The 23,452-nt window shown below is 35.7% G+C and overlaps 1 long non-coding RNA gene across 1 annotated transcript; it reads right to left on the reverse strand.

The window, feature by feature from the left end:
* Positions 1-546: 546 nt before the first annotated feature.
* LOC132521263 (uncharacterized) lies at positions 547-7,129 on the reverse strand. The gene is made up of 3 exons (XR_009540785.1): positions 7,061-7,129; positions 6,134-6,308; positions 547-890 (listed from the first exon to the last, which is right to left on the reverse strand). It is a non-coding gene; the product is annotated as an uncharacterized LOC132521263 (long non-coding RNA).
* Positions 7,130-23,452: the final 16,323 nt, after the last annotated feature.

Here is a 23,452-nt window from a genome sequence, read left to right on the forward strand (position 1 = left end):
CCTGTGCTTGTGCTGTCTCTGAGTGGTTGGTACCCCTTGATTTTACTAAGCTATAAGTTGCCAACTTTCTTTACAGGAGGTCTTTATTTGGCAGACTTCTAAACCCTACATATGTGTAAGTTCTGAGAGGGATTTAATTAATTTTTCCCCATGATAGCTACAAGCTGGAAAATCCACCAATATGATACCCATAGCCCTCCAGACTGGCAAACCTTTGGCCTTTATGTCCTTAGGAATTCTATTGCTGCTACCCCCTCCCCTTAACATATGAAATTGGGATACAGTGTTCCCTGGCTTGTGTAGAACCTATCAGACAGGCTCTCATATGGCATAATTACCACTGGACAGCACAATCACACGCTTAAAATTACCAAGTCATATGATGTCCATCCAAGGCCAATCCCCACATCTGTGAGTTAGTTCCCAATGAGACAATGAAGGCAAATTTGGTAGCTAAGAAAAAGATCTCCGGGCTACTTTTGAAGAATGATTTATTCAGTAAATTCAAAGTAACAGCTTTGGTAAATATCCTTAACTCTCATCTCCTGGGACACACTTTCTTTAGGATTGTTAAAGCTGGTTGAAAATCTAAGGTTTTTATAACTGGCTTAAGTGCTCAACTAGGATTTTCAAACCCTCCACTATTTTAGGGTTCCTGGAAAATAATTGTTATTCTTCTCACTGAATTCCATATTAAGAGAACTTTATATCTCTACCTTCCTCTGTTGCCTTGAATTAGAATTGGAAAGTATTGAAATGCCCTGTTTACTGATGACCCATTTTTTTCACCCAACAAGCATGTCTTCACCATCAACTATGTGCAGAGAACTTGCTCAGCATCCAGACAGATTAGGATCTTTCTGCTCACACAGTAGGGAATCAAATCCAGTCTGAAGAATGTAAAAAAACAAAAACACTTTAAGGGAGAGAAAGGTCAGTTAAAAAAATATATAAATATATATATATTTAAATGTGTACATATATATATTTAAATGTGTGTATATATATATATATACAGTCAAGATATATAGTCAATGCAGAAATTTGGGAATGTTAAGTAAAATCTTATATGAGGATTGAATGGCTAGGAAACATCAAGGTCCTTAGGTAAAGAGCCATTTAAATGTAGCACACAGTTCCTTTATGAGTTGAAAGCAAAATTGAATCCCGAATTTGTTTTCAAATATGTTACTAAAACTAATAAAGGTCAAAAAGGTCGTGAGATGATTAGATAAAAAAGGAAAAATTAAAAGACCAACATCTACATGTTAAGAGTTAGTGGAATAGATGAAGTCATTTTAAAATAATTAATGGATAAGAGCAAGAGGAAAAAAAAATCTAGGTATGAGTATTTTAACACGAATATTAAATTAAATTCGAACCAAGTAAATTACACTTTGCACTTTAGAAAACATGTTTAGATTGGTAAAAACTAGCCTACAGAAAATGATGAAAACTGCATAAACTATTTCTCAGAAAATTGATCAGATGGTAGGTGGAGGGGACCTTCACTGTCAAAGGATTAAACTCTTTATATTGATCTTAGTTTCCTCCTTTTCTCCCTCTCCTTATTTCTGATCCTAAGAGCCATGGCCTCATTTATGTAAAACTTCAAGCAGTACAAAGATTTTAAGAAGGCAGGTATTTGACAGTAGTTAATGAAGCCAAACTCCTACCCTAGAGATAATTCTCAGATTTTTGATTGCCCAGCTCTGAGCATCTGCATCTTTGCTTTACTTGGGGGTTTGAAGAGGGCTTCTGCAGGATCTGTTGACCAGGAGGCTGACAGAATGCTAAATATGCAGAGAGAGCACAATTCATTTTTTCTCTTCAAGTTCTACCTGGCTTTCTTAATCCCCAGTTCTCCTCCCTGCCACCATGTGCAGCAGAAGAGGCTGATAATTAATGTCTGCAACCCTCTAGACACAATGCTGCCCTAGATACCCCAAGGCAACTGCACCTGCACTTTGCAAAGCTTAGCAACTGTCCTGAGCAGCCTAAGAAGGAATGCAGTGTTTGAGGGGCTGCCTTCAAACACTGCAGGGACTATCTAGCCTGAAGACCTCCACAGATGACATTTGAAAGCAGTGACTGATTATGTTCCAGGGCAGGAGCAGCCATCCTGAAGGGACGGTAGGTGTTTCTACTCGGGTGAAAGGAAGGGAACAAAATGGTGGAACACACTGTACACCAATAATGCATTAGCATTACTAAATTGACATCTTTATTGGTAAGTACATAATCTCCAATGTCAAAAAGACTGGATAATAAATATAACTGCCTATGCTTTATCTTTAAACAATTTACATAATTCAATAACTCAGTTTAGGTTAAACTGTCATAGAAGAAATTATTTTGGTTCACAAAGAAAAGAAAACTCTACAAAGACATGAAAGACAAGTAGCTCAGTACATTTTAAAATAATTGCTTCGGTGAATTGTTACCTATCTATCCAAAAAGTTTCAAAGTAATTTAACCATTTGGTATATAGATATAAGTACAGTTTTAAACTTCCCTTAAAGCAGCATTTGTAGTTTATATGGCTTGTAAAAGAACCTGACAAATGTTATATATAAGTATTAGCAGCTGTTCCTGTAGAAGACAGCTGCTAGAAGGCAAAACAAAAGTTTTCAATGACTAAAAAATTCAAAGAATTGTTCATTTATAATAAAGTATCACAATTGGTTTTGCTGATTTATGTATTTGGTCAAACTGTAAGAAAACCTGTTTCACTTGGGTACTAAATTGTTAAGATGTTAAAACCCATAGAGTGGGCTTCCCTGGTGGCACAGTGGTTGAGAGTCCGCCTGCCGATGCAGGGGACACGGGTTCGTGCCCCGGTCCGGGAAGATCCCACATGCCACGGAGCGGCTGGGCCCGTGAACCATGGCCGCTGAGCCTACGCGTCCAGAGCCTGTGTTCTACAACGGGAGAGGCCACAGCAGTTAGAGGCCCGCGTAAGGGAAAAAAAAAAAAAAAAAAAAACCCATAGAGTAACTGTTTATGTGATTCTTTGGTAGTCTTAAGTTAAAAAGAAAAAACTGACAATACGTAAAGAGCAAAATTAAATTTATGAAAATATCATTTACCATTAAATATTTGCAAATATTTGAACTGACCAGAAAAAAATTATGAATTACATATTTTTAAAATAATTTTTGATACATTTTAAAGCAAATAATTTAAATGTGCATCTACACTCTCGAAAACTAATTTACTGATGTTGTTCTTCCTGTGGACACAAATGTGACTGTGAGTAGCAAATTATGACCTGAAAATTGAGAGAGAAATGTCCTTTTTCCAGCAAGTAAACATCATAAGTGTCATTAAATGAACGCTGACCTGGCATCCATGATATATCATTTCTACTTCTGGCATTTCTAACTATTTGGTGATCCAGGAAAAATCAATTAACCTTCTGGAACTTAGTTTCTTCATCAGTTTTCAAAAGAAGGAAGATAGATTAGATAGTCTCTTATCCTATCCTGTCACTGTGGCGAGGAATTTTCACTTAATAGTTTCAACAAATCTATCAGGTAGGTACTATTTCTATCCTAAGTATACAAGTGAGGAAACTAAGGCTTAGAAAATTTCAATAAATTGTCCAAGAAGACAAAATTCAAAGTCACACAGTTGGAATGACCTTTAAGTTACCTTTCACCTTTGCCATTAAAATGGAAGAATAGCATTTAAATATAAATTGAGTTAAAATATTGAATTTAAATACTTGAATTAAATTTTGAAATTTGAACTTAAATACTACTTGAATTAAAACGGGGTTATTTAGTCCCTGTGTATACATACACTGTTTCCACAGCAAAGCATGGTTTTCAGAATCTGTGCTGTGAAACTCATGGTTTCCATAATTTCTAAGACAGACCCACATTATCACAAATGTTACACCAAATTGGTGCATGTTGGAGCATTGCCAAACCACCAACCATGAACTGATTTTCTGTCTTCTGGTTCTCAAAGTAGTTTTAAGTATCATTATTTAGTTAAAAGATCACAAAGATATGGGATTCCAAAACTGCATCTCACTTTGATGACCCAAGAACATGAGGAAAATAAAAACAATACCATTCATTCGAAGAGTCATAAAGGTAGCTTTAAAGGCAACACAAAGTGTGTGGGATGAGAAGCCAGGGGTAAAGGAGACAGACAGAGAAAACCTGTGTACACCAGTGGCTGTTTTCTGCCAAAGATTCTCAAGCCCTTTAAAGAAACTAAGGTTCAGAGCAGCTGGATCAAACCGCAGATGAATGGACAGGATAAGAACATTTCCCAGAGTCCCAACAAAAAATCCAATGTCAGACCTGGACTTTCAGGTTCTTGTCCAATATTAGATGCAATTCTTTCGTAAAGCACTGTATATGATGTTCTTACCAAAGAAAAATTTTGTTTATTTAGCTTTGGCTTTACTTCCACTTCTAGGCAGCAGGAATACTAGAAAATGCTACTAACACAAATATTTTTAACATAACAAAACAAGAAAATCTAGTTTTCTGAACATTTGGTATGCAGTATTCTATAGATTATTGTTTAACTGTCATGTTTTTTCTCATTAAAGATTAGAATATGTTATGGGAATGGTAATGATACATAATACATATTTAAGTGTTTAATAATTTACATTTTGTTAATTATTTTGACTGATTTTGGGTAAAGACTGTTACAGCACATAAGCAGACCATCTGTTGCTGTTAGAATTATTAATAAATACTCCCTGAACTAAGTATTTTAATTAAAAATAAAATGCTACATTCATTAAGGTCCATCTTAAGTGGCAAGCTCCAAAAGGAATTAATAGTGTACCCAGCTGCCAATCCCTAAGTAGTTTGAAAAGATTACAAACTTTTATTCATGAGAAACTACATGGATTTAGATGATTAGGGAACAATCTGTTGAGTCCTCTAATGCCTTCTCCTGTGTGGGATCCAAGAGTATATGAATTGATGAAAATGACACCATCTATTCTATATACTCTTCCACAAATTTACCAAGGAGTCAGACTAGTGCAAATGCTTTCTTCTTAACTATATCTTTTTGATCTTTATCCTGGAAAGGGGAGCAATAGGCACTCATCATCTGACAAACTTACTTCAAGGTAGCATGGGGTAGGAGTGCAAAGCTGGGGCGAGATGAGAGCAGTATCAACATATATACACTACTGAATGTAAAATAGTTGGCTTGTGGGAAGCAGTTGCATAGCACAGGGAGATTGGCTTGGTGCTTTGTGATGACCTAGAGGGGTGGGATAGGGAGGGTGGGAGGGAGGCTCAAGAGGGAGGGGATATGGGGACATGTGTATGCATATGGCTGATTCGCTTTGTTGTGCAACAGAAACTAACACAGTATTGTGAAGCAATTATACTCCAATAAAGATCTATTAAAAGAAAAAAGATAGTATTCTGTTAAAGCAGGTCTCTGGAGTCAGATGGCCTAGGTTTAAATCCTATTATTTCCCTATATTCTAGCTGTGTGACCCTGAGAAACTTACTCAACCTTTCTCTGCCTTAATATGCTCATTAGTAAAACAAGGATAATAGTGGTATCACCTTCATATGCGTATTATGAGAATTAAGAGTTCCTGGAAGAGTGCTTAATACAGAGTAAGTGTTTAATTAATGATGACGCTTAGAATTATTACTTCAGTATTGTTGTCAATACTGAAATACACTTTTGCAACTTTTCTTTGAAGATTGCCTTCAAAAGATAAGTCATTTCTTTCACGTTTTCTTAAGGATGTTACATCTTCAATTTTTGAAATTTGAAGGGATTTTTCCTTTGAAACTCAATGTTGATTGGGGCAAAGGGTAATGAAAGAGGGAAGTAAGGAAACTTGGTAATGCCATTTTTCATCAAAAAGGACACATGACAAGTAAGGAAATATGTGTGTACAATTTCTAAGTTTCAAATAAAAAATGCTATACACATTCATGAATACCAATCCCCCTCCAAATACAAGTTCAACAAGTGGAATGAGGAAGCAAATAATAAGGAAAAACAGGATACTGAAGGGAGATAGAAATCAAGAGAAGAAAAAACATAAAGGAGACTCAAAAAGATTGTTGAAAGGTCTAGAATTCTAAATAAAATCGCTAAAAGGAAAAAAAGAAAAAAAAGAGTTTACCTTCTTTTATGTTAGTCCTCTTGCAGTGAAAATCAGGGACTGAAAGTTTAAGTGATACCCTTGACATTGCTGTGAACACGTATGGACTCTGACCCCTCACACGTGAGTCCCTGCTCATAGTTACAACGCTTCACTGGAACATGGTGCTTATTTTTCATTCTTCTCATTCACTTGCCTAGGAACAACCAGGTTTCAGGGAGTGACTGAACTTGAGATATTCAAGCACCAACTTTGAGGCCACGGTTTCTGCAGCCAGAGCTCCCTGAAGCACAGGGGACTGTAGCGAGAACTGGAGAGGTCCTTTCTTACCAAGTCCTTAAACTGCACAAGGCACATTCACTCATATCAGCTAACTAGATAATCAGAAGCACTTCTTAAAATTGCTATTGTGTCCCAGTTTTATAGATTAGAAAACTGAGCCTCAAGAAGCTTAAGTGGCATTTCTTCAGGTCACAGGATCAGAAAATGCAAAAGTCAAGAGTCAACATAGGATTCAAAGTGAATCATTTTTTACTGTCAACCCCAGTGGTTTTCAAATCAAGCTGTGAAATGTAGAATCCTCTGGTTCCACTTTGGAATCTTAAGGAGTAGCACAGAGGGGAAGAGGTTTGTGAGCAGACCACACTCTGCATCTCCAGATCCACCCCTTCTCCTGCTTCCACAGAGAGCTCTAGTAATAGGTTTTGGACATCATAGTTCAAAGTAAGACTTTTTTAAAAACAAAAGCATTTTACTGTTAAGAATTTTGTTTTTCAAAATTAATCAGGAAATCCCTTCATTAGAGTCCCTAAGTCCTTATCTCTAATTGACGCATATCTGTATATGTCTATTTCATTCCCTGTAATCAATTATTCATGTTTAAAATTCCATACAATAATTCAGATTCAAATCTATTTGTATTTCCAACGATATGTATCATATACTGACCTGATCTCAGCAGAGGGATCAGTGTTAGAACAAGGCTGCTCGAAGTGCGATTGGAGAACTATTGTTGAGTCTGAGAAGCCTGTGACAGGATGCAAATCAATGCATCACTTCCTTCACATGGACAAAGTCTTGTTATGAAAAGAAATCAAAAACAAAAGTTAGCTGAACTAAAGTGTGCTTAGTTGGTTTATATTCTAGGACAGCTGTTCATGTTGTCACTATCCAGAAACAATTTCCCTAGGGAGTCTTTGAGTAGCACTGTTCTAGATTCCAGAAGTGCTTTGGTCTTGGAAACTTTCTTCCCACACGCCAGTTATGTCCAGAATTTTCTCAACTGTCTACCACCCTGCCCAGTCCTTCTGTATCACTTCTGTCTGACCTGTGGCCTGACCTCCAAATAGTGGAGTTTTCTGAGACCCTATTCTTGGGCTGCATCTATTCTTGCTTTCTTCTCTTTTTTTTTTAATTTTTATTTTTGGCTGCATTGGGTCTTCATTGCTGCACGCCGGCTTTCTCTAGTTTTGGTGAGTGGGGGCTACTCTTCATTGCGGTGCGTGGGCTTCTCATTGCAGTGGCTTCTCTTGTTGTAGAGCATGGGCTCTAGGCATGTGGGCTTCAGTAGTTGCAGCACTCGGGCTCAGTAGTTGTGGTGCATGGGCTCAGTAGTTGTGGCGCACGGGCTTAGTTGCTCTGTAACATATGGGATCCTCTTGGACAAGGGATCGAACCTGTGTCCCCTGCATTGGCAGGCGGACTCCCAACCACTGCGCCACCAGGGACGTTCCTATTCTTGCTTTCTCTGTACATCCTGGGTAAACTTTCTGTATCCATGACTTCAAAATCTTTTATACATATGTTTTTGTTTTATCTCTGACCCTGACTTCTCTCCTGAGCTTCAGACTCTTTAGTTGTAATTGCCCACTAACCGTCTCTATTAGATTTAGTACAGGCACCTCCAATTTAACATTTCTAATGAAAAATTATCTGCCCCTATACTCCCTCCTCAACTATATTAGTCAAGAATCTGTTATTAACATAGCAAGAAGGGGAAAAAATGGCAATTTTAAGAAGAAAGAAGAGAAGAGGAAAGGGAAGGGAAGAGAAAATGTTGTGTCTGTGTTTCAGAAAACTCCAAGGATTCATCAGCTTCAGAAATAATTGCATTTAGGATCTCAGAAAAATTTTATCATACTCTCCTGCTTTTCCCATCTCAGATCTCAGCTGTCTTTGGTTCTGGATCCATTCATTAGGGTGACCAGCAGATTTAGTTTTACATCATTTCTTCTCAGCAACTCAGAGCCCAAAGAGAGGTTCTCCCTTACTAAAAGTTCTATCAGTATGGGCAAGAATATCCCATATTGCAATTGGCCATCTCTGGTACTGGCAGTGGAGTTGGCTACATTTAAAACATGGACTATAAAAAGGAGGCAGGATCTTTCTTCAAGAAATATATGGAACTGTTTTAGATAAGAGACAATGGATATTGAGGAAGCATAAAAAAGGCAGCCCTAAATACCCAGTCTAAATATGCACTGCCTCCTCCATTATCCTCAGTTAATCCTCTTGCCTGGCAGCCACTCAGATGCCTAATCTGGAAACTAGGTAAATCTCAACTACTACTTCTCTCTAACTGCCCATATCAAATCCCTTATCCATATCCAAGACCATATCTTGTTGATTCTACTTCTAAAGCGTCTGTAAAATCTGGCCTCTCCTTTCCACATCAACTATCATTGTCTTTGTCTTCTCTTATTTAAATTATTGTTACTGATTATTCTAACTGATTTTCCTTCAATCGGTCTTTCTCCTTTAACTTCATTTATTCTTCTGATTAAAATCCTGTTTTTTTCATACAGAATAAAATCCAAACTTCTCAGATTAGTGCATTCACTCTTTCATCAAGGATTCTGATTATTATACTTGGAATACCTATAGAAGAGACAGCCAAGCCCCAGGACATCTACCAAGGTTAATTTTCCAAGGGATTTCTGGGTCTAATTATTTTTAAATCCTTGAAACCTGCTAATTCCACTTTACCTCACAAACACCTTCTCTATCTGTCCTCTTACATGTCTCCTTCCCACTGTGTGGGAAGGAGACATGTAAGGGTAGATCCTTCCCTGATGTGACTGACTCCATCTGCTGCTCTCTTCTCTTCCAAACCTTTTAACTATACCAGAAGGAATACCAGTCATCCTCAGTGGCTTCCTATTACATTCCTGCCTAACAGAAACTTGGCTTTTCCTGAGGATACAATTTCCCATATAATGCTCTCAGTTGGAAGACATTCTCAGAGAGTCCACTCATTTCAGAGTTGTTAGATGAAGAGAGCACCATTCTTGCTTTTCAACAACACTTCTGAGCCATTACCTAGTCATGATTATGTCAAAATCACTGCTACGTGGAGGTGGATGACATCTGACAAAAACACCCTCTTCTCCTCAGCTAAAAATCTCTGTTCTTTTTACATTCTGGGGACCTTAGTACCAGAATCATTCATTTTCTTCCCACTCCATGTTGTGTCATGGTCCTGAATTACTTCAATGTCTGTAAGACCCAGCCAGTACCCTAATCTTTCAATTACCTTCCTTAATTCTTGTGACCTCACCTCAACACCTCTGAAATTCCCCACTCCTGTAGCAATGACTTGAATTACTCATTCAACCACAATCTGCATTCAAATAACCTCACTCTGCAACCAAATCATACCACCTTTTTTTTCATGCTCTCTCTCTCTCTAATTCCCATTGGACCTTTCTTTGTTCTTATGTGGATTTCTGTTCCCTGGGCCCCTCTATTTTATTCCTATCAGCAGCTTTTTTCTGTTCACCTCCTTAACTAGGTATTTTGATGCCAGTAAAATTACACTTCCTTCAATATCATCAACTTTTTTCCCCTGTTGTTCTGTAATTTTATTGTTCTAGAAAACTGTAAACTGGTTGAACCCAACTCAGTCTTTTGCAGGCCTCCATCCAGTTTTCTGAGAAATGCCATGGGGTTTTCCTCCAAATTTTAGTCCAGCTCAGCTGTCACCATTCCCACCAAACCCTACACTGTTAGATGTTTGTTTCACAGAAATAGCATATCACTTCATATTGTGTTTGATCTATTTATATACCTTTCTCCCTCTCGAGACATGTTGAGAGCAGAAAACAAGCCTTAGTTACTTTTTCATTCCTGATGTTTAGCACGCTGTAATTGCTGAATAAAAGTTAAATAAATGCCACATTGTGGCATATTAATCTTTCATGTGGTGGAGTATACATTTCAGATTTAAATGAGAAGCAATAGAAGTTATTATTCAAAATGTAGAATTTTAAATGCAAATCAAAACTATAATGAGGTATCACCTCACACCGGTCAGAATGGCCATCATTAAAAATCTACAAACAATAAATGCTAGTGAGGGTGTGGAGAAAAGGGAACCCTCATATATTGTTGGTGGGAATGTAAATTGATACAGCCACTATGGAGAACAGTATGGAGGTTCCTTAAAAAACTAAAAATAGAACTACCATATGACCCAACAATCCCACTCCTGGACATATACCCAGAGAAAACCATGATTCAAAAAGACACATGCACCCCTATGTTCATTGCAGCACTGTTTACAATAGCCAGGACATGGAAGCAACCTAAATGTCCATCAGCAGAGGAATGGATAAAGAAGATGTGGTATATATATGCAATGGAATATTACTCAGCCATAAAAAGGAATGAAATTAGGTTATTTGTAGGAGACGTGGATGGACCTAGAGAGTTTTATACAGAGTGAAGTGAGTCAGAAAGAGAAAAGCAAATATCGTATAATAACGCATATAGGTGGAATCTAGAAAAATGATACAGATTACCTTATTTGCAAAGCAGAAATAGAGACACAGATGAAGAAAACAAATGTATGGATACCAAGGGGGAAAGAGGTGGGGCGGGAGAAATTGGGAGACTGGGATTGACACATATACATTATTGATACAATGTATAAAATAGACAACTGATAGGAACATGCTGTATAGCACAGGGACCTCTACCTAATGCACTGTGGTAAACTAAATAGGAGGGAAGTCCAAAAGGGAGGGGATATCTGTATCTATATGGCTGATCCATTCTATTGTGCAGTGGAGGCTAACACAACATTGTAAAGCAACCATACTCCAATAAAAATTAATTTTAAGAATGTAGAATCTGAATTTATATGAAGACAGCCTAAGAGACCTCTGGGACAATATTAAATGCAACAACATTTGCATTATAGGGGTCCCAGAAGGAGAAGAGAGAGAGAAAGTATCAGAGAAAATATTTGAAGAGATTGTAGTCAAAAATTTCTCTAACATGGGAAAGGAAATAGCCACTCAAGTCCAGGAAGTGCAGAGTCCCATACAGGATAAACCAAGGAGAAACATGCCGAGAAACATAGTAATCAAATTGGCAAAGCTTAAAGACAAAGAAAAATTATTGAAAGCAGCAAGGAAAAAATGACAAATAACATACAAAGGGACTCCCATAAGGTTAACAGCTGATTTCTCAGCAGAAACTCTACAAGCCACAAGGGAGTGGCATGATATACTTAAAGTGATGAAAGGGAAAAACCCGCAACAAAGATTACTCTACCCAGCAAGGATCTCACTCAGATTCGATGGAGAAATCAAAAGGTTTACAGACAAGCAAAAGCTAAGAGAATTCAGCACCACCAAACCAGCTTTACAACAAAGGCTAAAGGAACTTCTGTAAGTTGGAAACAAGAGAAGAAAAGCACCTACAAAAACAAACCCAAAACAATTAAAAATGGTGAAAGGAGCATACATATCGATAATTACCTTAAATGTGAACGGATTAAATGCTCCAACCAAAAGACACAGGCTTGGTAAATGGATACAAAAACAAGACCCATATATATGCTGTCTACAAGAGACCCACTTCAGACCTAGGGACACATACAGACTGAAAGTGAGGGAATGCAAAAAGATATTCCATGCAAATGGAAATCAAAAGAAAGCTGGAGTAGTAATACTCATATTAGATAAAATAGGCTTTAAAATAAAAAATGTTACAAGAGACAAGGAAAGACACTATGTAATGATCAAGGGATCAATCCAAGAAGAATATATAACAATTGTAAATATATATGCACCCATCATAGGAGCACCTCAATACATAAGGCAACTGATATCAGCTCTAAAAAAAGAAATCAACAGTATCACAATAATAGTGGGGGACTTTAACACCTCACTTACACCAATGGACAGATCATCCAAACAGAAAATTAATAAGGAAAAACAAGCTTTAAATGACACAATAGACCAGATAGATTTAATTGATATTTATAGGTCATTCCATCCAAAAACAGCAGATTACACTTTCTTCTCAAGTGTGCATGGAACAATCTCCAGGATAGATCACATCTTGGGTCACAAATCAAGCCTCAGTAAATTTAAGAAAACTGAAATCATATCAGACATCTTTTCTGACCACAACACTATGAGATTAGATATCAATTACAGGGGAAAAAAACGTGAAAAACACAAACACATGGAGGCTAAACAATATGTTACTAAATAACCAAGAAATCATCAAAGAAATCAAGGAGGAAATCAAAAAATAGCTAGAGACAAATAAGAAGGAAAACACAATGATCCAAAACCTATGGGATGCAGCAAAAGCAGTTCTAAGAGGGAAGTTTATTGCTATACAAGCCTACATCAAGAAACAAGAAAAATCTCAAACAATCTAACCTTACACCTAAAGGAACTAGAGAAAGAAGAACAAACAAAACCCAAAGATACCAGAAGGAAAGAAATCATAAACATGAGAGCAGAAATAAGTGAAATAGAAACAAAGGAAACAGTTACAAAGATCAGTAAAATTAAAAGCTGGTTCTTTAAGAAGATAAACAAAAGTGATAAGTCATTAGCCAGATTGATCAAGAAAAAGAGGGAGAGGACTCAAATCAATAAAATTAGAAATGAAAAAGGAGAAGTTACAACAGACCCTGCAGAAATACAGAGCATCCTAAGAGACTACTAAAAGCAACTCTATGCCAATAAAATGGACAACCTGGAAGAAATGGACAAATTCTTAGAAAGGTATAATCTTCCAAGATTGAACCAGGAAGAAATAGAAAATATGAACAACCAATCAAAAGTAATGAAGTTGAAACTGTTATTAAAAATCTTCCAATAAACAAAAGTCCAGGACCAGATGGCTTCACAGGTGAATTCTATCAAACATTTAGGGAAGAGCTAACACCCATCCTTCTCAAACTCATCCAAAAAATTGCAGAGGAAGGAACACTCCCAAACTCATTCTATGAGCCCACCATCACCCTGATACCAAAACCCAACAAAGATACTACAAAAAGGAAAATTACAGACCAATATCACTGATGAATACGGATGCAAAAATCCTCAACAAAATACTAGCAAACAGAATTCAACAACATATTAAAAGGATCATACACCTTGATCAAGTGGGATTTTTCCCAGAGATGTAAGGATTCTTCTATATATGCAAATCAATCAATGTGATACACCATATTAACAAATTGAAGAATAAAAACCATATGATCATCTCAATAGATGCAGAAAAAGCTTTCGAAAAAATTCAACACCCATTTATGATAAAAAGAACTCTCCAGAAAGTGAGCATAGAGGGAACCTAACTCAGTGTAATAAAGGCCATATATGACAAACCCACAGAAAACATCATTCTCAGTGTTGAAAAACTGAAAGCATTTCCTCCAAGATCAGGAACAAGACAAGGATATCCACTCTCTCAACTATTATTCAACATACTTTTGGAAGTCCTAGCCACAACAATCAGAGAAGAGAAAGAAATAAAAGGAGTACAAATTGGAAAAGAAGAAGTAAAACTGTCACTGTTTGCAGATGACATGATACTAAGAGAATCCTAAAGATGTTACCAGAAAACTACTAGAGCTTATCAATGAATTTGGTAAAGTTGCAGGATACAAAATTAATGCACAGAAATCTCTAGCATTCCTATATGCTAATGATGAAAAATCTGAAAGAGAAATTAAGGAAACACTCCCATTTACCACTGCAACAAAAAGAATAAAATACCTAGGAATAAACCTACCTAAGGAGACAAAAGACCTGTATGCAGAAAACTATAAGACACTGATGAAGGAAATTAAAGATGATACCACCAGATGGAGAGATATACAATGTTCTTAGATTGGAAGAATCAATATTGTGAAAATGAGTATACTACCCAAAGCAATCTACAGATTCAATGCAATCCCTATCAAATTACCAAGGACATTTTTTACAGAACTAGAAAAAAAAATCTTAAAATTTGTATGGAGACACAAAAGACCCCAAATAGCCAAAGCAGTCTTGAGGGAAAAAAAATGGAGCTGGAGGAATCAGACTCCCTGACTTCAGACTATACTACAAAGCTACAGTAATCAAGACAATATGGTACTGGCACAAAAACAGAAACATAGATCAAGGAACAAGATAGAAAGCCCAGAGATAAACCCACACACCTATGGTCAACTAATCTATGACAAAGGAGGCAAGGATATACAATGGAGAAAAGACAGTCTCTTCAATAAGTGGTGCTGAGAAAACTGGACAGCTACATGTAAAAAAATGAAATTGGAACACTCCCTAACACCCTACACAAAAATAAACTCAAAATGGATTAAAGACCTAAATAAGACTGGGCACTATAAAACTCTTAGAGGAAATATAGGCAGAACACTCTTTGACAGAAATCACAGCAAGATATTTTTTGATCCACCTCCTAGAGTAATGGAAATAAAAACAAAAATAAACAAATGGGACTAATGAAACTTAAAAGCTTTTGCACCGCAAAGGAAACCATAAACAAGACAAAAAGACAGCCCTCAGAATGGGAGAAAATGTTTGCAAATGTATCATCGGATAAAGGATTAATCTCCAAAATATATAAACAGCTCATGAAGCTCAATATTAAAAACAACAAACAACCCAGTCCAAAAATGGGCAGAAGACCTAAATAGACATTCCTCCACAGAAGATATACAGATGGCCAAGAAGCACATGAAAAGCTTCTTAACATCACTAATTATTCGAGAAATGCAAATCAAAATTACAATGAGGTATCACCTCACACCAGTTAGAATGGGCATCATCAGAAAATGTACAAACAACAAATGCTAGAGAGGGTGTGGAGAAAAGGGAACCCTCTTGCACTGTTGGTGGGAATGTAAATTGATACAGCCACTATGGAGAACAGTATGGAGGTTCCTTAAAGAACTAAAAATAGAATTACCATATGACCCAGCAAACCCACTACTGGGCATATACCCAGAGAAAAGTATAATTCAAAAAGACACATGCACCCCAATGTTCATTGCAGCACTATTTATAATAGCCAGGTCATGGAAGCAACCTAAATGCCCATTGACAGACAAATGGATAAAGAAGTTGTGATACATATATACAATGGAATATTTGTCAGCCATAAAAAGGAACGAAATTGGGTCATTTGTAGAGACGTGGATGCATCTAGAGACTGTCATACAGAGTGAAGTAAGTCAGAAGGAGAAAAACAAATATTGTATATTAACGCATATATGTGGAACCTAGAAAATGGTACAGATGAACTGGTTTGCAGAGCAGAAATTGAGACACAGATGTAGAGAACAAACGTATGGACACCAAGTGGGGAAAGTGGCGGGGTGGTGGGGGTTGTGGTGTGATGAATTGGGAGATTGGGATTGACATGTATACACTGATGTGTATAAAATGGCTGACTAATAAGAAAATAAATAAATAATAAATAAACAGTAAAAAAAATAAAAATATTAAGTTAAATTAAATCATAGATTTCCTTAGATTCTGCTCTACACCCTCCTTCAACACTGGTTGATATTATTGTGTACTGATTTCTAAAAATTTTTTCTCAGTGACTTCTGGGGGCCTTTCACAGCAGAATAAACATAGTTTTGTAATTGACTGTATTCTTTTGTCTTTATCACAACAGAATAGACTGTTCTTTGGTGTCCTGGATGATCATTTAGCAGTTCTTTTCACTTATAATTATCTTTATACACAAGGTTTCCTAGAATATTGTTGGTACCCATAAACAAAATTTGTATGTCAGAAACAGCATCTCATTTTTAAAAGTATGTTTGCTTCCTAATTGAAAAATTATATTGCTTTTGGCACAAACTGAAAAGAAAAGCCATCAGATGAGATGTAGATAGTGTTAAATGACTAAAGATTATGAAAAGCTTTTATAACCTGGAATTCAGAGTTACACACTAGCTAAGATGCACTCAAGGAATGTGGCACTTTATGGCGAAGTGTGAGAAAAGAGTATTATATTAAAGCAATTTATTTTCTTTTTTTTTTTTGCTGCACTCATCTGTGATAAATGCAGCAAGACAATAGACTACAGGTGGCAGATGTTTATTTAATAGGCAGAAAAGTCAAAGCTAAACTCTCCACTTCTGCAAAACACCTTTAGGTAAAAGAGAAGCCTTATTATCATTGAGACTAACAGTAAACTCATTAATAATTACCTTAAGAATGTGTTTTAGTCATTACAGAATCTAACAGCAGTAATTGTTAGCTTTTCTAACATTTTTGCAAAACAGATTTCATAGAATAGTGAAGATAAGATCCGATAATATGTACATTTTTAACTCAAATATAGAGCAGATATACAAAGCCATGGACTTTAGTTTTTTGACCAAGTTTCTAATCTGGGACAATAATAACAGTTATTATATACACATTTTTATAGGACAGGCACTCTGCCAACTATCCAATGTGAATTATCACCTTTAAAAATTATAAAAAGTTCTTCAAGTTCATGTGGCAATAATATCCAAAAATGGACACCATCAATTCTTTCTCTCCCCGTACAGGCATGCTGTCCCTCACATCAAGAGATGGGGTCTAATTTTCCTCTTATTAAATCTGGCCTGGTTTTGTATTCTACCTTTGACAAATAGAAATGTGACTGACCAGGCCATAAGAAGCTTGGCAACTTCTTTCTGGATCTTTTAGAATGAGTGCTCTTGGGACACTGCTTCTCAGAATCTACCCATATATACTCTGAGAAGCCCAAGCCCAGGGCTAAACTGATAAGCATGCAACCTGTGCTGTCAGTGTTTTGAAATTCTTTATATATATATATATATATATATATATATATATATTTTTTAACAAGAAGCCCTGCACTTTCATTTTGCACTGAGTCCTGCAAATAATGGAGCTTGCCCAAATCACATAGACAGGTTGAGCCCCCAGACTCAGCATTATCCACCAGTCATGTTGGTCAGCCACATTAGACATTAAGCCCACTTGAGCATTAAAATGGTGGCAGTCCCAGTCAACATGAGGGACTCCAAATGAGAACTGTTCAGCTAATCCCAGTCAACCCCCAGAACCATGAGAAAAATAAATTGTTTCTTAAGTCATTGAGTTTTGGCATGGTTTGTGTGTTAACCAGCAAAAGATAAGTGAGACAAGTAGGTATTATTATTAACTTATATCTAACTTATATTAAGCCTATGAAGTAATTACTAATATTATACTCATCTTTGGAGGCATATAGAAGCAATTTTTCTAAGACCACACAGTTAAGTGGTGGGAGAGCAATGAGTTAAACTCAGGTGTCATCAAAAAGCATAGCCCAAACTCTAGATTGCTATTCTTTATATTGTGTCCAATACACAGTAATATTACTTGGTTTTTCCATTTTCAATGTGATTTTTTCTATTTTTGTTCCATTAGAATAGTTTCCCAGATTTCAACTCTAACAATTTTATTTATATATGCTTCCAAATTATCACTGATGAGATTTCAAGAGTAATGTCTAGAGTTGCACCTTCCAGTACTTTCCTCTTTTCCTCAAGAAACTTCCAATCATAATAATTGTAGATACCTCCATTTTAATGCTAGCTAATTATGCCAATGGGAATTCATTACTCATTCCTACTGATGTATATTCAACTTTTATGATCATGTCCTCTTCTATCCCCTACAAGGTCATCATTAATTCCTAATTGTTCAAAATTATTTCCCCACACATACACGCCCATGAGGTCCTTGTAACAGGAATTCATTTCTCAAAAGGGGATTTAAGAGCAAGTCTCAGATGTTCAAAAACTGATGAACCAGATAGTTGACCTGAGTCAGTTAATTAAACTATAGAAAGTCACTAGGGAAAGAAAAGACACATTAGGTTCATTTTGCTGAAAAGTAACAATTTCAGGCCTCTTGGGAAAACAAAGAGATACCTTAAACATAATTTCTTGAAATTTTGTTCCAATATGACTATAATTCAACTTTTTCTGTTTCTGGTATTAACCTAAAGCACTTGAGTGAGACACCCAATAAACCACTTCTTTATTAAAATTGCTAATTAACTATTAGCCTGAAAGTGAATTCTAAACTATTCTTTTGTTTGAGTTTGCATTGTTTCAAATTAAGTTGGATAAGTGTTAAGGAAACAAAAAAAACTTTTTAGGAAAAAATTTCTCTTCTAGCCATGACTCTTCAGATAATATAATTCATGCTTGAAACGTATCTGTATTTGAATACACAACACAATCCACAGGCAAATGTATATACAGTTTTGTAAAGAACAACAGAAATCTATAATAGCAATTTATATAATAATTTTAATTAAGAGGTAAATATTGACTCCTATTTATAAAGCCAAAATTAATTAATAAAATTCATTATTGACTGACCACTATATTCCAGTCTCCTCAATATCCCTTATTCAATTATTCTTTTACAAAAAATAAAATATTGATCCCCCCAAACACTTCTAATCCACCTTATTTTCTCCTTAAATAAATATTCATTTTAAAATAAAAGGATGTAGTAGCATCTCATTTCTCTCATACAGTTTCATCCTGTGATCTCATTAAATGCTAAAACATTAAAAATTATATATTTTCAATAAAAATATTTAATTATATTTTCTGTCAGATTTATAAAATAAAGTATAATAAAATATTTTAAACATTTTTGATGACAAGGAACTGTCAGAGTTAAATCATTTCTGATCTTCTAATATAATAATATATTTAAGGGTGTGGAAATATTTAGGTGATATTTGATAAATGCTTCTGGAATGAATGAATGAATGAATGAACTGAGATCTGGTTATAACTTCATAATTTCTCTGAAAAACAAAGAAATTTGAAATTTTTAAGTTTTCTTCTCTCCATACTGAGAAAGCAACTGGCTCCTCATGGGAACCAGTGAAATTGAGAGAAAACTGTTCACTGACTGATAGAAAACTACAGAAAATATAATTTTTGTATGTCACATGAGAAGATATAAATGTGACCCTATTTAATTTTAATTGAACATTAAAATTCATTGATATATAGAGTGAATTTCATGGAGAAAGCTGTATCATTTGTTACTTTACCTCTAGTACTTAACATACTGGCCAGCACATATATTTGCTCAATTAATACTTACTGATTACATAAACAAACAAATGAGTTTTGTTTTATTGTTGTATGACTTTTAAAAAATATAGTCTAAAATACTATTCCAGCTATCAAGTTCTGAGAAGGAGTTTTGAGAATGTCATGGTATCTCTGTTCTCTGATAATTGTTAGCTACTATATAAACTAATCATCCTCAATTATTATTCTTAGATGAAATCATTATAGATTATTTAAAACATGGCTTTTGGGAAAAGCAGAAAATTGAGATGTTTTCCTCTTTTTCTGTTGTTGCAGTATCACTTTATCCAATTGTATTAATTATCCATTGCTGTATAACAAATCATCCCAAACTTAGTGGGTTAAAATTATAATACTTATTGTCTCTAACAGTTTATGCAAGTCAGGAATTCAGAAAGGTATTAGAGTCTCTCTGGTTGCAGTCTGACATTAATTGGTGCTGGCAGAGCCACTTCCAAGGTGTTTTACTCTCAAGACTGCCAAGTTGGTTCCTCTCCATGTGGGCTACTCTGGTGTCTTCATGACATGGCAGCTGGCTTGCCCCAGAGTGAGCAAAGCAGGAGACCAAAGAGGAAACTACAATGCCTCTTATAACCTAGCCTTGAAAGCATATGTTGTCACTTCTGCAGTATTCCACTGGCCACTCAAATCATCCCTGATTCAACTGGTATGAATCGATAGGCATGAATACTCAGAGACAAGTTTATTTAGGAAACATCTTGGAGACTGGCCACCATTCCAATTGCATATGTAAAAATATAAAACCAGGTAAGCGTTTAAATTGTTTGAGCTATGATAAAAAATCATTTGCCATTAATTCTAATGAAAGCTTTTTCATCTACATTCCCACATACCTTGACACTTTTGGCTTTAAGTTAGTCTCAAAAGGTTTGCCATGAACTTTTAATTTCATAGTATTAGAATAGCAATTTAATCATAGTTAATGCATTATTTGCAGTTTCTTTATTTTCATCTCTTCTCTCATTGATTCAATTCCAATAAATTTACATTTGACATATACAAAATAATAAAACCATAGAATTTTTCATTGAAATCATTTGAGTATGAATAAGGTCACTTCTCTGTAAAGTACATTACCCAAATTGTTTCCACTTAACATTTTGAAAGGAGCAGGGGCAGACTAAGCTCATAGATTAATTTCATAGTAAGAGAAGGCAAACCCAACATAAGGGAGAGGGAAGGAATATGGAAATGGGACACTGAGGAAAATTATAAATTGTGGGAGTGTGAGGTTAATGAAACAGCATAAGGAAAGCTGGAATCTATGGGAGGAACTAGTGTGGCTTTAGCACTTTGACGTGGGAGAGCTTTCTCTGAAGGGCTTCTGACTTATCCTCAGTTGGCTTCAGCAGGCCCAAATGCAGTGTCTTGAGCCCAGTCTCTGAGAGTAATGGTCATATTTGTGAACTTGCCATTTCAATAACATGTTGAAATGAAGATGCTGCTATGACATAATTGTACTTTCTCATGAACATCGTCAAATAAAGTATATTATTCCTTGTCATTGGCTATGCTGATGTACCGTACTTTATTCCAAAGACATGGACCACCATCTTCTAAAACAACTAAGTGTTGTCTTGGGGAATAGTTGTCAGAAGTCACTAGGCCTTCAGAAATTTAATTGGATGAAAAATGTGACATCATTTTTTATAAGTTTTGGAAAAATAAGTTTGGTTCTTGGGGATTATTTTATGTTACAGTAGGAAAGGCTCAGACTCTGAGAAAGTATTTGGTTTTTTCCCTACTCGCGAGTTATATAACTATGGGCTGGCTACTTATGCTTTCTTTGCCTCATACATCAAATGGGAATAATACCTACCTCACAGAATTCTTACAAAGATTCATTATGATAACAGATATAAAGTGTCTCATATGGTAGATACCTATTAAATTTTTGTTCTTTCTTTTGCTTTTTATTTGTTCTCAATATGAACACTATTTTCTGATAATATCAAATCAATTTTCTGGCAGCCAATATTTAATCCTTCAGTGAAAGATTTTCCTAAAGTACACATCTTGAGGATTGCATATTTTGCTCATAACCTTGCTTTGTATTTGAAAAAGCAAGGCCACCAATACTTCCTCATCTGTCTTACGTCTAATCCTTTTCATAAAATATTAAAAAAATTTTTTTCATTATCATCATTCTTCAGATAATCGTTAATATAAGTTTTAATAATTTGTCAAAAAAATTTTGTCCTGTTAATTATGTATTGACCATCTCTGGGGTTGTTTGTTTATTTTACATGAAGTAATATTGGAATCTTATGTGATAAAACTGTCATTAATTTTATTTTCAATTTCTTTACACTTCTCTCTCAAGTAAAAAAAAAAACAAAAATCAATATAGTGTGAGTGTAATGTAGTACATGAAGAAAAAATTCTGTTCATTTAGGTTTTTTAATGTCTTTGCACTCACTATTCCCATTTCTGAAACTATTTTTCAATGATTGTATTATTCATTATTTGCATGTCTTAATAAATATCTAAAACATAATTACTTCCCTCCTTGTTCTATAAACCTTCCAAATTCAAAAGTGAGACTTTTTTTCCTGATATATTGTTAGGCACATAGGTGTTAAATATCATTATAAATGTATTTTTCCAATTGCCAGTTACTGTTTTCCTCCTCCAGTTTCATCAATGCAATTTTTTTTTTGTTTTTCGGTATGCGGGCCTCTCACTGCTGTGGCCTCTCCCGTTGCGGAGCACAGGCTCTGGACGCGCAGGCTCAGTGGCCATGGCTCACTGGCCCAACCGCTCCGCGGCATGTGGGATCTTCCAGGACCGGGGCATGAACCCGTGTCCCCTGCATTGGCAGGCAGACTCTCAACCACTGCGCCACTAGGGAAGCCCCTCATCAATGCAATTTTAATGTGAGTAATGTGGACATGAATTTAGATATACCACTACATTATTTTCTATGAGAGAATGTGTTGAATGTATGACCCATCCATTCTTTCTTAACGTGTTATATTAGAGATAAACATGTTACTTGTGGTAAAGCAGCGCACAAGGTTAATTCTTTGAAAGTGCAAGTTGTTTTTGAAAATTCCCATACTAATTTCAGATCTAATATTTTCCCTATCTTAATTTTTTTTTTTTTTTTTAGTCTCTATCAATTAACATTCGAAAATCCAGTAGCAGTCTTCTGGTTTCACTAATATTTAAATAATGGATCACAAATTAAATTTATGGGTTTTTTGATAGAAAATAATAAAATAATTTCATTAATTTTCTTTACTACTTCCTTATTTAAAGCATCTTGCACTGTTTACTAATTCTAGGCCGATAACCTAATAAAGCCCATGTTAGTAAAACCATGCACAATGTTGGTTAGTGATAGTGCTGTTTATTTACTAAAACTCAAGCTCAATGGCAAAGTTTTAGAAATATTTGTATTTTACAGTAATTACAGAAGGGATATTATGGATTGAATTGTGTTCTCACCAAAAAAGATACATTGAAGTCCTAACCGCCAATAACTCAGAATGTGACCTTATTTGGAAAAAGGGTCCTTGCAGATGTAATCAAGTTAAGATGAGTTCATTACGGTGGACCCTAATCCAATATGACATGTGTCCTCATGAAAAAGGAGGAGGGCAGGAATTTGGACACATACAGAGGGAAATCAATGCAAGAAGACATAGGGAGAATGCCATGTGAAGACTGGAGTTATGCTTCCACAAGTCAAGGGACATCTAGCTCAGAAGCTGAAAGAGGTAAAAAAGGATACTTCTGCAGTTTTCAGAAGGAACATGGCCCTGCCAACACATTGATTCAGACTTCCAGCTTCCAGAACAGTGAGAGAATTCATTTCTGTTGTTCTAAGCCATCCAGTATTTGGCAGCCCTAGCAAACAAATACAAATGTAAAACTAATAGCTACTTGAATTCACCAGATATAAACTACCTGGACTATTACTA

This window comes from Lagenorhynchus albirostris, chromosome 5 (assembly GCF_949774975.1).
Source record: "Lagenorhynchus albirostris chromosome 5, mLagAlb1.1, whole genome shotgun sequence".
Lineage (NCBI taxonomy): Eukaryota > Metazoa > Chordata > Mammalia > Artiodactyla > Delphinidae > Lagenorhynchus > Lagenorhynchus albirostris.